The following is a 16247-nucleotide window of genomic DNA, read 5'->3' on the forward strand; positions in this document are numbered from 1 at the left end:
ACGGAGCCGGGCCCAGCCACCACTAACTACCACCGGACTAGTCCGGCCCGGCACCGGGTGTCCCATAGCCCTGGGGTGGGCGAGTCATAGTCACCTCCCCTCAATGTACTGCTGAGAAACACCCAAGAAAGTCTTATTTCCTAAAAGACTATGTACACATTTGCATACAAAATTTTTATTGTTCACTTGCTTCTTAACCCCTTCACACTCGGGCGATTTTCCATTTTTCGTTTTTTGATCCCCTTCTTTCGGGAGCCGTAACTTTTTTTATTTTTCTGTCAATATTGCCATGTGAGGGCTTGTTTTTTGTGGGACAAGTTGTACTTTTAAATAAAACCATATGTTTTACCGTATAGTGTACTGGAAAACAGCAAAAAAATTCAAGTGTGGAAAAATTGTAAAAAAAAGTGCGATTGCACAAATGTTTTGGGGTACTTTAGTCACTGTGCTCACTATATGGTAAAACTGATGTGTCTGTGTGATGCCTCAGGTTGGTACGAGTTCGTAGATACCAAACATGTATAGGTTTACTTTTATCTAAGGGGTTAAAAAAGTTCAGAAGTTTGTCCAAAAAAAGTGGTGCACTTTTTGCCCCATATTTCGCAACCTGTAACGTTGTCATTTTTCGGGATCTATGGCTCAGTGATGGCTTAATTTTTGTGTCTCAAGCTGACATTTTTAATGGTACCATTTTTACGCAGATGCTATGTTTTTATCGCCTGTTATTGCAATTTGCGCTGACCAAAAACCATAATTTTGCTGTTTGGATTTTTTTGCCGCTATGCCGTTTACCGATCAGATTAATTTGTTTTATAGTTTGATAGACCAAGCATTTATGAACACGTCAATACCAAATATGTGTATATTTTGTATTTTTTTAACCTTTTAATTTTCAATGGGGCGAATGAGGGGTGATTTGAACTTTTAGGTTTTTTATTTTTTTAAACTTTTTTTAACTTTTTTTTTTAAATTTCTCTAGTACTATAAAGATCAGCAGTCTGATCGATGATTAATTTCTGTTGATCAGAGCTGCACAGCTCTGATCAGCAGAAATGCAGCATTCCTGTTAGAGCCGGCGCTCTGTTGGCTGTAACAGGAACTACGTCATGGCAATTTCCCCACCCTGGCCATTTAAATCACACTGTCACATTTTGACAATGCATTCTAAGGGGTTAACAGGTGCAGGTGGATCGTGGATCCACCTGTGCCTGTTAGCCCCACATGTGTGCTGTTCAAATCAACAGACGTGCCGGGATTGTCGCAGCAGCTGGCAGTGATTACCCCGACATGACTTGGGATGTACCGATACGTCCTCATTTGTGAAGGGGTTAAATGCAGAGATAAGAAAATTATTAAATACATTTCATGATTTTTTTTACCATGTTGGTGCAGCAATGTCTATAAGTCCTTTATCTAGCTGAGTGATCTGCAAAAAAAGATACAAATCCATTGTATCTCCTGCTCCTGGTTCCGATGGTCTCTTTGCTCTTTGTTCCTTTGCTCATTTTGAAAAACAGCTGCAGGGAAAGGGATCTAAAGTGGAAGGAGGTGGAAAGCATCTAAAGTTTTATGGAGAGCAGAAAGAACAAACTATTGACAAGGAGGAAAACAATGTAGTCCCTTAGCTTTCCTTCAAATAAGGAAAAAAAAAATCAGTTTGTTTCCCCAGTCTTTTATTTAATCATGGCCAAGGCTAGGAAACTTTTGTTGTTTCTTCCATTAAAACCAAACAACTATGATACATGCAAAACAAGCACCCTTCATAGCTAAAATTTAGAATATTTAATCAAGAAACTAATTCTATAGATGATCAATTACATATTTCAAATAAAAAATATAATATCCATTTTTAATTAACTTTTTTTTCTACATTTAAGTCTTCACACTTGATATGCTTCTAGCGGATTTGCTTTTTGACTTGATTATATAGATTATATATAGGTGATAATTTGATAATCATACTGTAAAACTCTACAAACTTGTGCTATTCTATTGTTTTCTAACTATTATAGATAGTAATTTTTTGCCTTAAGAACAGTGGATCTATGAAACTTTTCATGCATGATGTTGTGATGGTTGATTAAAAAAAACTTCAAGTGAAAAAACATAGTCATGTGTCCCCTTACATGGCATGTGGAAAAAGGTGATCTGGTCAGATGAGACCAAAATTGAACATTTGGGGCTAAATGCAAAATGTTATGTGTGGTGGAAAGCTAACACTGCACATAACCAAAAAACACCATCCCCACCGTTACACATGGTGGAGACAGCATCATGCTGTGGGGAGGCTTTTCTTCAGCAGGGACAGAGAAGCTGGTCAGAGTCAATGGGAAGATTTATGGAGCTAAATACAGGACAATCCTGGAGGAAAACCAGTTATAGGTTGAAAAATACTTGCGACTGGGATGTAGGGTCTCCTCCAGGAGGAAAATGACTCTAAACATACTGCCAGAGCTACAACGGTTTAGATTAAAGCATATTCATGTGTGTGAATGGCCCAGTCAGAACCCATACCAAAATCCATTAAAGATCTATGGCAAGACAAAATAATTGCTCTTCACAGATGCTCTCCATGCACTCTCACTGAGCTAGAGCTTTAGATGTGCAAAGCTGGTAGAGACATATCCCAAAAGACTTGGAGCAGTAATTGCAAAGAAAGGTGATCCTACAAAGTATTGACTTAAGGTGGCTGAATACAAATACAAGTCACAATTTTCATATTTAGGTTTTTAAAATATTTAGAAAACCATTTCATTTACACTTCACAAATAAAACCAGTAAGATGGTTGTTGTTTATACAAAGTAAAACTAGGTAAGTGATATCACGTTTTTGCCTGGAGGTATAGATTGTGTGCAGGAATATGCTGTAGAAATTTCAGCAACAAATCTGCATATCTTGGCAAAAAGAACGTGATTTTCTGCCAGAAGATGAAGGTCTGGGAACTCAGTGACCCCACCTGAGGTGAGGTCACTCAGTTCAATGAGGTCACCTTAGATCAGGTTACATGCAGTCGCAGGTGGAGGACTGCGATAACCTTCAGCTGTAACCGCAAATAACCTGAGTGACGTCACCGCTCATTTCACGGCTCAGTCATTCTGTGCCTGAAGCTTACAGCAGGCGATCACATTCTGTGTCAATGTGCTGGGCCTTCAGATGTAGCAGAGCATTAATTGTCATGGGACCTTGTGTGGATTACATTGGATCTGAGTGTTTTGGGGTTAATAAAGGGGTGAAAGAGGGTGTGTGTATTTCATTTCAAATAAAGGATTTTTTCGGCGTTTGTGTTTAATTCTTTTAATTTATAGATTAGTAATGGGGGGTCTCATAGACACCTCCCATTACTAATCTAGGGCTTAGTAGCAGCTGTGAACTGTTATTAACCCCATATTACCCTGATTGCCTCGCAATCGGGATGAGCTGGGTAAAGTTCCGAGATTATCGCATCTAATGGTTGCAACACTCCTTGGTGGCTGCATGCTGCTTTTTTAGGCTGGGGACCCAATAAGCATGGGTCTCCCTAGCCTGAGAATACCAGCCCCCAGCTGTTGTGTTTTATCAATTAAAAAAAAAGTCGCATACTGTCCCTCTTATTTTATGACACAGCCAAGATAAGTGCACAACTGGGGGCTGAAGCCTGTAGCCATATGCTTTATCTGTGCTGGGTATCATAACATGGGGAACCCTACACAAATGTATTTATTTTTACACTATATACACTCTGTGATTGAAAGCAGTTAGACACATTGCAACTCAGGGTGAAGGCGTTTCTGACTGCAACCAATCAAAAACATGGGACTGCCGGTGGGCAGATGCTGCAGTGCATATGTATGAAGGATAATGAGTGGCCCCGGGAGTATTATGAGCAGCCTGGAAGCAGTGAACAGCCGTGCAAGAGACTCAATAAGTATAACGCACCTGCTTTCCCCTTTTTTCTTTATTTTTCCTTTTTTTTAATTGCCCAAGTTACTGAACCTGGATCATTAAGACCCCGTTACACGGCACGATATATCGGGCGATCTCATGAGCAACGTGACACGCCCAGATCGTATTTACGATTTGCCGGTATCGTTCATAGGTCGTTTATTTACTGTTACACGTAACGATCTCAAAATCGACACATCAGTGATCAACGATATATTGTTGGACCCAGGCGGTCGTTAGAATGTTGTTCGTCGTTGGCAGGGTGTCAAACGGAGCAATATGTCGGCTGAGTCCCCAAAAGCGAACAATTTTTTAAAAATGAACAATCCACGATTTTCATTCTATTTGCGATCGTTCAGAGTCGCTCATAGGTGTCACACGCAACAACGTCGCGAACGATGCCAGATGTGCGTCACGGAATCCATGACCCCGACGACATATCGCCCGATATATCGTCTTGTGTAACGCCGCCTTTACAAGGAGTTCCCTGAGATCTGCGCGGATCCGGACTCTATCACCTATTTTTCATCAAATTTTGACAGATTTGTACAGCATATATTGATGTAATAAAGTAATAAATAAATAAATATATATATACATATATATATATATATATATAAAAAAACATGATAAAACAAAAACAAGCTATAAGCATAGTAAATGATTTTGTTTCACTATAGTAGAAAGTGCATCAATGTACCGTACAGAGTTTATTATAGATCTCAGAAATGAAAAGTCCATGTTGTAGCCTTGGACTCTGCACCTTCTGGGATAATAAGACACAAGTGTTGCGGAACGTAATCAGCTGAAGCTGTGGAACATTTCCTGAGATAGAGATTTTACCTTGGGCAGTAGAAATGCAATGTATTGTAGTAATAAACAGTCTAAGTTACATATGTCTGTATACTTGTGTGTCCTCATAAACTGTTCAAGTTTTTCTAGCCAATGCAGAATAATGTGCACTGGAACTATCGAATGGACTGGGCTGAGATCATTTATTTTTGACAATGCTCTTTAAAATGACCCATCTCCAGGTCAAAAGTCTCTAGTTTTTGCTCTTATTTTCTTTTCTTTGCTCTCCTAAGTTTTCAGTTGTTTTTTTTTCTTTTAAATTGACTATACAGTTCCACAGATATGGGCCTTTTTATACTCTTTGGTCTTGCCCAATGAGGTGTTGCTCACAGCATTCTCTGTGGGTGTGCCTTTAAGATGCTCTGCAAGATTAACCTATAAGCAATGCCCCCTTGGCAAGGGCCATCAATTTATAACTAAATAAAAGGGACCATAGCTCTGGAATCATATAGCGTATTTAAAAAAAAAAAAGCAAAAAAATGAATACAGACTGTGGAAATATAGCGTAGAATTTTAGAAAAGGAAAGAGTGAATCAGATTTACTTAACCCTGGTGAACCTCCTCCCTTCTCACTGCATTGTTCAATCACAGGGCGAGGCACAGAGACTGCAGCTGCATCCCCCTCCTCCCCTTATCCTGCTTATTTTTGTTACTTTTTTATATTACATCAATGTTTCCTTGTTTTTGAAGAAGAGTTTGTACACTTGTTATACTTCCACATACATGATTATCAAATGATCAGATTCTTAGATTTTGCCCTAGGAGATTTTAGTGTCTAATAACGCCCACTTGGATTGATTGACGGTTTCTTCACTGCCCACTGTTTGTCTCAGGTCATTTACAATTCTTTGGATTCACACAACTTCTTTTTTACCTGGACAGACATAATGAACCTGGTTAACTCTCACTAGCTTTAGCACAATAAATTACATTTGGTCTGTTCAGATAGTAATGAAATATCATGAATCCACGAGACTACAATTAAGTCAGTGTGGAGTACGAGCGGTGTGGAAAATGTCAATCACTCCTCTGGAGTGGTGGTGTTTCACTAGTACTTGTGAAGTCAGACCAAAAGCAATGCCATAACAGGATGGTACATAAAGGGCATTATTTTAAGGCTGGATTATAGTGCCTAATTAATTTTGGTGGCAGTTTGTAAGACTGGAGGGACCTGATAGTCTGACTTTAAGGCCGCGTTCCCATTGCGTTCTGATCTCCATTCAGTGGTTCCATTGCGGCTTCCATCCGAACCCCACGCAAAATGGGATTTGTATGTATGCGCTGACGGGACCACTGACCATAATGGTGCAGATGTTGTCACCTTGTGCTCTATCACGCACGATTTTTGGGAGTATATGCTTTCTAGAGGCAGACAGCCAGACACACAGTCTACTACGTCTGGGTGTCGGCCTCCAGAAAGTGTATACTCCCGAAAATAGTGTAAGACAGGGCACACAGTGATTCCATCTGCACCATTATAGTCAGTGGCCCATCGGCACATACGTCCAAAACTCATTTTGTGGGTGGTTCGGAAGGAAACTCTGACGGGACCACTGAATGGAGGTCAGAATGCAGTGTAAAAGACATAACATAAATTTATAAACTTATTAGGACAAAATTAACAAGCACAATATATCTTTTCTGTAAAGCAGGGAACAGAAACTTTTAGTTGATTGACGTTATTGATTTTATTTTTCATAACCTATTTGATAATCTTAACCCCTTCACGACCGCGGGCCGTAAAATTACGTCCTATTTTAACGTGACTTAACGACCAGGGACGTAATTTTACGGCCTAAACTTCATTTGATTGCCGTGGCCATAGCAACGGCTTTCAAATGATGTCCCCTGCTGTTTCTTACAGCAGGGGACCTTTGCTTGACCCCAGGGGGGGCGTCATCGCCACCCCCTATCGACGATCGATGTGATTGGCTGTTCAAATCTGAACCGCCAACCACATCGATCGCACTAATTTCGGCAAAAATAATGGCCGAATTAGTGCAAGCCTGTGGGATCCAGCTATGAGATGCCGCAGCTGCTGCAGCATATCATAGGTGGACCTCAAACATGCCGCCCCCAGCCCCTGCAGCACTGATTGGAGCGATCGTGCTATGACGCGCAATCGCTCCAATCAGTGTGCAGTGGGGCGGTCTGATCTGCCGGTGGCCGCCCTCCCCAGGCCTGTGCTGGCCTGCGAGCCCTCCCCCAACATGGCTGCAGCGTGCAGTGGCTGGTACTTGTGGTACCACGCCACCGCTGCTGCTGCCGCCGCCGTCGCTGAGGTCACCGCTGCTGCTGCTGCACGTGAGTACTGTGCTCACTTTGCAGCCCGTGCGCGCTCCCGTGGTGCCCCTGCGCGCTGCCGTGATAGCCCCTGCCGTGCCCCCCCCGCGATCTGCTCCCCCCAACCACCCCCCCGACATCCCGATCTGCTCCCCCCGCGATCTGACTGCCTCCCCTATTATCTTTATTCTGCTTCTGCAGCTCCCTCTCCGGTCTCCCCCTCTGCTCTCCCCCCTCCCCCTCTGCTCTCAACCCCCTCTGCTCTCAACCCCCCCTCTGCTCTCAACCCCCCCTCTCCCCCTCTGCTCTCCCCCGACGTCCTCTTACCTGTCTTCACCGGCCTGATCACATCTGCGTCCATCGCTGGGTCCTTCCTGGGCATTCTGCTGATCTGCCTGCTGCTCCTGTAAAGCTGTCCATCTCTCTGCCATCTGTTCCTCTGCAGCTCTTCTGGTCAGTGATCCTCCTGCTAGTCCTCTGGGTACTGTGAGTATAACTTTTTTTTTTTTTCCGTATCCCCTGTCCATTTTTACACCTCATCCGTCCCGCCAAGCGCTGATCAGGGATGCAGATAACGGATCGGCATCCATGGTCAATTTTTGGCGTGACTTTTTTCCGTATTCCCGACGCTTTTTGTATCGCATCCGTCCGTGCGTCCCGCCAAGCGCTGATCAGGGATGCAGAAAACGGATCGGCATCCATGGTCAATTTTTGGCGTGACTTTTTTCCGTATTCCCGACGCTTTTTGTATCGCATCCGTCCGTGCGTCCCGCCAAGCGCTGATCAGGGATGCACATAACGGATCGGCATCCATGGTCAATTTTTGGCGTGACTTTTTTTTTTCCGTATCCCCGACGCTTTTTTTTATCGCATCCGACCGTGCGTCCTGCAGCGGCCGATCAGTGCACTGCGTCTGTGCGTTTGAAAAGTCAAATGGCGCTCCTTCTCTTCTGAGCCCCGCCATGCGCTCAAACAATTACTTTCCACCACATATGAGGTATCTGCGTACTCAGGAGAAATTGCACAATACGTTTTATGGTGCATTTTTTCCTGTTACCCTTGTGAAAAAAAAAGCTACCTAGTTGAAGCAACCGTTTTGTGGTAAAAAAAAAATTTTTTCTTTTCACGGCTCAACGCTATAAACTTCTGTGAAGCCCCCAGGTGTTCAAAGTGCTCACCAAACATCTAGAAAAATTATGTGAGGGCTCTAGTTTCCAAAATGGTGTCACTTGTGGGGGAGCTCCACTGTTTAGGCACCATAGGGGGTCTCCAAACGTGACATGGCGTCCGCTAATGATTCCAACCAATTTTGCTGTCAAATGGCGCTCCTTCTCTTCTGAACCCCGCCATGCGCCCAAACAATTACTTTCCACCACATATGAGGTATCTGCGTACTCAGGAGAAAATGCACAATACATTTTATGGTGCATTTTTTCCTGATAGCCTTGTGAAAAAAAAAGCTACCTAGTTGAAGCAACCGTTTTGTGGTAAAAATTTTTTTTTTTCTTTTCACGGCTCAATGCTATAAACTTCTGTGAAGCCCCCAGGTGTTCAAAGTGCTCACCAAACATCTAGAACAATTATTTGAGGGCTCTAGTTTCCAAAATGGTGTCACTTGTGGGGGAGCTCCATTGTTTAGGCACCTCAGGGGGTCTTCAAACCCGACATGGCGTCCGCTAACAGGTGCAGCTAATTTTGCACTCAAAAATTCAAATGGCGCTCCTTGCCTTCCGAGCACTGCTGTGTGTCCAAACATTTGATTTCCACCACATATGAGGTATCTGCGTATTCAGGAGAAAATGCACAATACATTTTATGGTGCATTTTTTCCTGTTACCCTTGTGAAAAAAAAAGCTACCTAGTTGAAGCAACCGTTTTGTTGTAAAAAATTTTTTTTTTCTTTTCACGGCTCAACGCTATAAACTTCTGTGAAGCCCCCAGGTGTTCAAAGTGCTCACCAAACATCTAGAACAATTATTTGAGGGCTCTAGTTTCCAAAATGGGGTCACTTGTGGGGGAGCTCCATTGTTTAGGCACCTCAGGGGGTCTTCAAACCCGACATGGCGTCCGCTAACAGGTGCAGCTAATTTTGCACTCAAAAATTCAAATGGCGCTCCTTGCCTTCCGAGCACTGCTGTGTGTCCAAACATTTGATTTCCACCACATATGAGGTATCTGCGTACTCAGGAGAAAATGCACAATACATTTTATGGTGCATTTTTTCCTGATAGCCTTGTGAAAAAAAAAGCTACCTAGTTGAAGCAACCGTTTTGTGGTAAAAAAATTTTTTTTTTCTTTTCACGGCTCAACGCTATAAACTTCTGTGAAGCCCCCAGGGGTTCAAAGTGCTCACCAAACATCTAGAAAAATTATTTGAGGGCTCTAGTTTCCAAAATGGGGTCACTTGTGGGGGAGCTCCATTGGTTAGGCACCTCAGGGGGTCTTCAAACTTGACATGGCGTCCGCTAATGAGTGCAGCTAATTTTGCGTTCAAAAATTCAAATGGCGCTCCTTCCCTTCCGAGCTCTGCCGTGCGCCCAAACAATTGATTTTTACCACATATGGGGTATCAGCGTACTCAGGAGAACATGCACAATAAATTGTATTGTGTACTTTCTCTTTTCTCCCTTGTAAAAATGAAAATTTTATGGCTAAAGTAACATTTTTGTGTTAAAAAGTTAAATTTTCATTTTTTCCTTCCACATTGCTTTGGTTCCTGTGAAGCACCTAAATCGTTAATAAACTTATTGGATGTGGTTTTGAGCAGTGTGAGGGGTGTAGTTTTTAGAATGGGGTCACTTTTGGGTATTTTCTGTCACCTAGGCCTCTCAAAGTCACCTCAAATGTAATGTGGTCCCTAAAAAAAATTATTTTGTAAATTTTGTTGGAAAAATGAGAATTTGCTGATGACCTTTGACCCCTTCTAACTTCCTAACGGAAAAAAAATTTGTTTCGAAAATTGCGCTGATGTAAAGTACACAAGTGGGAAATGTTATTTAGTAACTATTTTGTGTGACATATCTCTCAGATTTATGGGCATAAATTTTCAAAGTTTGAAAATTGCGAAATTTTCAAAATTGTCGCCAAATTTCCTAAATTTTCACAAATAAACGCAAAAAATATCGGCCTAAATTTACAACTGACATGAAGTACAATATGTCACGAAAAAACAATGTCAGAATCGCCAGGATCCGTTGAAGCGTTCCAGAGTTATAACCTGTCAAAGTGACACTGGTCAGAATTGCAAAAAATGGCCCGGTCATTAGGGTGTTTTAGTGGCCGGGGGTGAAGGGGTTAAGCGGGCTTTACACGCTACAATATATCTTACGATGTGTCGGCGTCGTAAGTTATATTGTAGCATGTGACAGCTACGTGCGATTGCGATTGAACGTTAAAACATTCATCGCACGCACATCGTTCAATTACTAAAAATTGAACGTGAGGTTGTTCAATGTTTCCGAAGTAGCACACATCACAGTGTGTGACACCCCGGGAACGATGAATAGATCTTACCTGCATCCCGCGGCTCCCGCCGGCAATGCGGAAGGAAGGAGGTGGGCGGGATGTGTATGTCCCGCTCATCTCCGCTCCTCCGCTTCTATTGGCCGGCTGCCGCGTGACGTCGATGTGACATCAAACATTCCTCCCACTCCAGGAAGTGGATGTTCGCCGCCCACATCGAGGTCATATGGAAGGGTAAGTACGTGTGACAGCAAATAATCGTTTGTGCAACACGTTCAACAAATTGAAGGTGCGGCACATACGATAGGGGCGGTTACGATCGCATACGATATCGTATGCTTAATCGTAACGTGTAAAGCAGGCTTTAGTGTATGATAAATAGAGATGGCAGAATTGATTTGCTAACAGAAGCATACAGTCTAGATCACATGAAGTGATTATCTCCCTCTAGTCTTCTATGGTCAGACCTTATCTAGAATACTGTGTTCTGTTGTGGGCACCACATTTAAAAAGACATCAACAAACTGAAGCACATTTAGAAAAGAGCAATCAGAATGGTGACCAGTCTACAAACCATGTTCTATGAGGAACGGTTACAGGATTTGGAAAAGTTTATTTCCAAAAAAGAAGAGTGAGAGGAGACTTAATAGCTGTCTACAAATATCTCAAGCGCTGTCATACTTTAGAGGGATCAGACCTATTCTCATTTCCACAAGGAAAGACTAGAAACAATGGGATGAAATTGATTAAGAGGAGACACAGATTAGATATTAGAAAAAACTTTTTGACTATGAGGGCGATCTACAAGTGGAACAGACTGCTATGAGAGGTGGTGAGTTCCCCTTCAATGGAAGTCTTCAAAAGGAGACTGGACAGACATCTGCATGTGATGATATAATGAATCCTTCTGTGAGCCGGGGGTTGGACCAGATGACCCTGGAAATCCCTTCCAACTCTTACTTTCTATAAGTCTAAGTTTAAGATTATAGATAGAGAAGAGACACAAGCAAAGAGAGGGTGGGATGAGGAGGTACTGTGGGATTGGGATACACTAAATGTGCGATTGGAAAGGTATGAGAAGATCCAGGTCAGGACAATGTCTTGGATGCCAAGGTAAGAGAGGGTCTGAAGTGGGGGTTAGTGGTTGATGAAGGCAGAGGACAGGTCTAGAAGGAAGGAGTAGACAGAGAGAATTGTCTGTTAGCTTTTGCAATAAGTCATTAGGTATTTTGCAGTTTCGGTGGAATGGTGTGAACTGAAGCCAAATCGTAGGTTGTCAAAGAGTGAGTTAGATGAGAGGTGGGAGGAAAGTTCACTATAGACGTGCTGTTCGAAGAGATCGGAGGCGAACGGGAGAAGTGATAGAGGACGAAAGCTGGACATAGAGGTTGGGTTGAGGGATGGTTTCTTCAGGATGTGTTTGATTGTGACATGTCTGAAAGCAGAAGCTCTTCCATACTTATTGATTATTTTGATTCTACCCATTTCCTGGCCAGGTTCTATTGAGTTTTTTTTATACTATAAAAATGTTTTTAATATTAGTGATTAACCCCTTCACCCCCGGCCACTAAAACACCCTAATGACCGGGCCATTTTTTGCAATTCTGACCAGTGTCACTTTGACAGGTTATAACTCTGGAACGCTTCAACGGATCCTGGCGATTCTGACATTGTTTTTTCGTGACATATTGTACTTCATGTCAGTGGTAAATTTAGGCCGATACTTTTTGCGTTTATTTGTGAAAATTTAGGAAATTGTGCGAAAATTTGGAAAATTTCGCAATTTTCAAACTTTGAAAATGTATGCCCATAAATCTGAGAGATATGTCACACAAAATAGTTACTAAATAACATTTCCCACTTGTCAACTTTACATCAGCGCAATTTTCGAAAGAAATTTTTTTTTCGTTAGGAAGTTAGAAGGGGTCAAAGTTCATCAGCAATTTCTAATTTTTCCAACAAAATTTACAAAATATTTTTTTTAGGGACCACATCACATTTGAAGTGACTTTGAGAGGCCGAGGTGACAGAAAATACCCAAAAGTGACCCCATTCTAAAAACTGCACCCCTCACACTGCTCAAAACCACATCCAAGAAGTTTATTAACCCTTTAGGTGCATCACAGGAACCAAAGCAATGTGGAAGGAAAAAATGAAAATTTAACTTTTTAACACAAAAATGTTAATTTAGCCATAAAATTTTCATTTTTACAAGGGAGAAAAGAGAAAGTGCACCATACAATTTATTGTGCATTTTCTCCTGAGTACGCTGATACCCCATATGGGGTAAAAATCAATTGTTTGGGTGCACGGCAGAGGTCGAAAGGCAAGGAGCGCCATTTGAATTTTTGAACACAAAATTAGCTGCACTCATTAGCGGACGCTATGTCGGGTTTGAAGACCCCCTGAGGTGCCTAAACAATGGAGCTCCCCCACAAGTGACCCCATTTTGGAAACTAGAGCCCTCAAATATTTTTTCTAGATGTTTGATGAGCACTTTGAACACCTGGGGGCTTCACAGAAGTTTATAACGTTGAGCCGTGAAAAGAAAAAAATTTTTTTTTACCACAAAACTGTTGCTTCAACTAGGTACCTTTTTTTTCACAAGGGTATCGGGAAAAAATGCAACATAAAATGTATTGTCCATTTTCTCCTGAGTACGCAGATATCTCATATGTGGTGGAAATCAAATGTTTGGACACACGGCAGTGCTCGGAAGGCAAGGAGCGCCATTTGAATTTTTGAACGCAAAATTAGCTGCACTAATTAGCGGACGCCATGTCGGGTTTGAAGACCCCCTGAGGTGCCTAAACAATGGAGCTCCCCCACAAGTGACCCCATTTTGGAAACTAGAGCCCTCAAATATTTTTTCTAGATGTTTGATGAGCACTTTGAACACCTGGGGGCTTCACAGAAGTTTATAACGTTGAGCCGTGAAAAGAAAAAAATTTTTTTTTACCACAAAACTGTTGCTTCAACTAGGTAGCTTTTTTTTTCAGAAGGGTATCAGGAAAAAATGCACCATAAAACGTATTGTCCATTTTCTCCTGAGTACGCAGATACCTCACATGTGGTGGAAAGTAATTGTTGGGCGCATGGCGGGGCTCAGAAGAGAAGGGCACCATTTGACAGCAAAATTGATTGGAATCATTAGCGGACGCCATGTCACGTTTTTAGACACCCCCCCCCCCCCCCCCCATGGTGCCTAAACAGTGGAGCTCCCCCACAAATTACCCCATTTTGGAACTAGACCCCTCAAGGAATTTATCTAGATGTTTAGTGAGCCCCTTGTACCCCCAGGGGCTCCACTGAAAGTTGATAACGTTGAACCGTGAAAATTATTTATTTTTTTTTAAATTTTTTTTTTTAATTTTTGCAGCAACAAGGTAGCTTTTTTTTTTTCTTTTTACAACGGTATCAGAAAAAAATGCACCATAAAACGTATTGTGCAATTTTTCCCGAGTACGCAGATACCTCACATGTGGTGGAAATCAATTGTTTGGGCGCATGGCGGGGCTCAGAAGACAAGGAACGCCATTTGACTTTTCAAACGCACAGACGCAGTGCACTGATCGGCCGCTGCAGGAGGCACGGTCGGATGAGATACAAAAAGCGCTGGGGATACGGAAAAAAAAAAAGTCACGCCAAAAATTGAGCAGGGATGTTGATCCGCGCTCAGCGGGACGCACGGACAGATGCGATACTTTTTTTTCCGTATCCCCGACGCTTTTTGTATTGCATCAGTCCGTGCATCCCGCCGAGCGCTGATCAGGGATGCACATAACGGATCGGCATCCCTGCTCAATTTTTGGCGTGACTTTTTTTTCCGTATCCCCGATGCTTTTTGTCACGCCAAAAATTGAGCAGGGATGCCGATCCGTTATGTGCATCCCTGATCAGCGCTCGGCGGGACGCACGGACAGATGCGATACAAAAAGCGTCGGGAATACGGGAAAAAAAGTCCCGCCGAAAACTGACCACGGATGCAGATACGTTATCTGCATCCCTGATCAGCGCTCGGCGGGACGCACGGACGCATGAGGTGTAAAAATAAAAAGGGGATAGAGGAATAAAAAGAAAAAAAAAAAAGTTATACTCACAGTACCCAGAGGATTAGCAGGAGGAACAGAAGGCAAGGAACAGCTTTACAGCAGCAGCCAGCAGGCAGGAAGTTGGACAGCTCAGCAGAAGACCCAGGAAGAAGGACCCAGCGATGGAGGCAGATGTGATCGGCCGGTGAAGACAGGTAAGAGGACGTCGGGGGGACAGCAGAGGGGGACGGGGACAGCAGAGGGGGACGGGGACAGCAGAGGGGGACGGGGACAGCAGAGGGGGAGGGGGAGAGCAGAGGGGGAGAGCAAGGAGGGAGATACCGGAGGAGCTGCAGAATAGAGATCACGGGGGAGGCCGGCAGATTGGGATGTCGGGGGACAGACTGGGATGTCGGGGGGCAGATCGGGATGTCTGGGGGCAGATCGGGATGTCTGGGGGCAGATCGGGATGTCTGGGGGCAGATTGGGATGTCGGGGGGGGCAGATCGGGATGTCGGGGGGGGGGCAGATCGGGATGTGGGGGGGCAGATCGGGATGTGGGGGGGCAGATCGGGGAGACAGGTGGCAGATCGCGGAGGGCAGCGGCGGATCGTGACACTTTTCGCCGGTTTCATACAGTGCAATGGCAGCGCGGCAACTTCCGGGTCCCATGCTCCGGTCTCATAACAGCATGGGACCGGAGCTTGTCGCCCTGCCATTGTACTGTGTACACTCACTGTGCTGGCGTGCTGCAGGGACGACAAGTGAAGCTGATGGGGGCGGTCACCGGCAACAGGTCCACTGTGATTGGAGAAATCGGTCACAAGGCCGATCTCTCCAATCAGAGCTACTGGAGCTGGGGGAGGGTGATCCAGTGAGGTCACCCAGCTCCAGCCAATGGCCAGTGCTACAGCTGCACTGGCCAGGGCTGGATTTCAATGTTTCAGTCATTTTAAATGGCTGGAACATTACAGTGGCTGTGATTGGTTGAGCGGCATTCGTCAGCCAATCACAGCCTCCGTAGGTCCGGGGAGGAGGCACCACCCCTCCTAAGGTCAGGAACAGGTCCCCTCCTCCCCGAATCTGCGGTTTATGTTAACATATTGCAGTCACCGGAGGCTCCGGTGCCGCGATTCCGCCATGACGGAAAGATCCGTCCTTGGTCGTTAAGGCCCAGGGCACAAGGACGGATCTTTCCGTCCATGGTCGTGAAGGGGTTAAATGATGGTATTTATTTTAGTAATTTTTTTCTTCTCTTTGCATTTTTTGAAATAATTAGGTTATTTGATTCTTGTATCAAAGCATATGATAGATGGGAACTCTTTAGGCATACTTTTTGGCTATATCAAATTTATGGGCATATGTTTGGACAAGTAGACATAGATTTGGACATTTTCTTACCATATGGTTCACTTTATCTATTGGAATAGCATTGCCTTGTTGTGGCTTTTTTGCTTGTTTTGTTTATTAGACTGTGATGAGATTCGAACACAAAGGCATTTGATCAGCTGCTCTGAAGCACATAGTTAATAACAGATACGACGTTAAGACACAATTTTATCATTTCTTGGGTTCAAAGTGACAGCATCAATTTCTGTCAATGTCAAAAATGCTGACATGAGTTTGGTATTTATTGGCAAACCTGCTACCACAACATCTGTCAGAAAAATCAACTTTCCCCTCATACATAAGCAATC

Source organism: Anomaloglossus baeobatrachus, chromosome 6 (assembly GCF_048569485.1).
Source record: "Anomaloglossus baeobatrachus isolate aAnoBae1 chromosome 6, aAnoBae1.hap1, whole genome shotgun sequence".
In the NCBI taxonomy this organism is placed as follows: Eukaryota; Metazoa; Chordata; class Amphibia; order Anura; family Aromobatidae; genus Anomaloglossus; species Anomaloglossus baeobatrachus.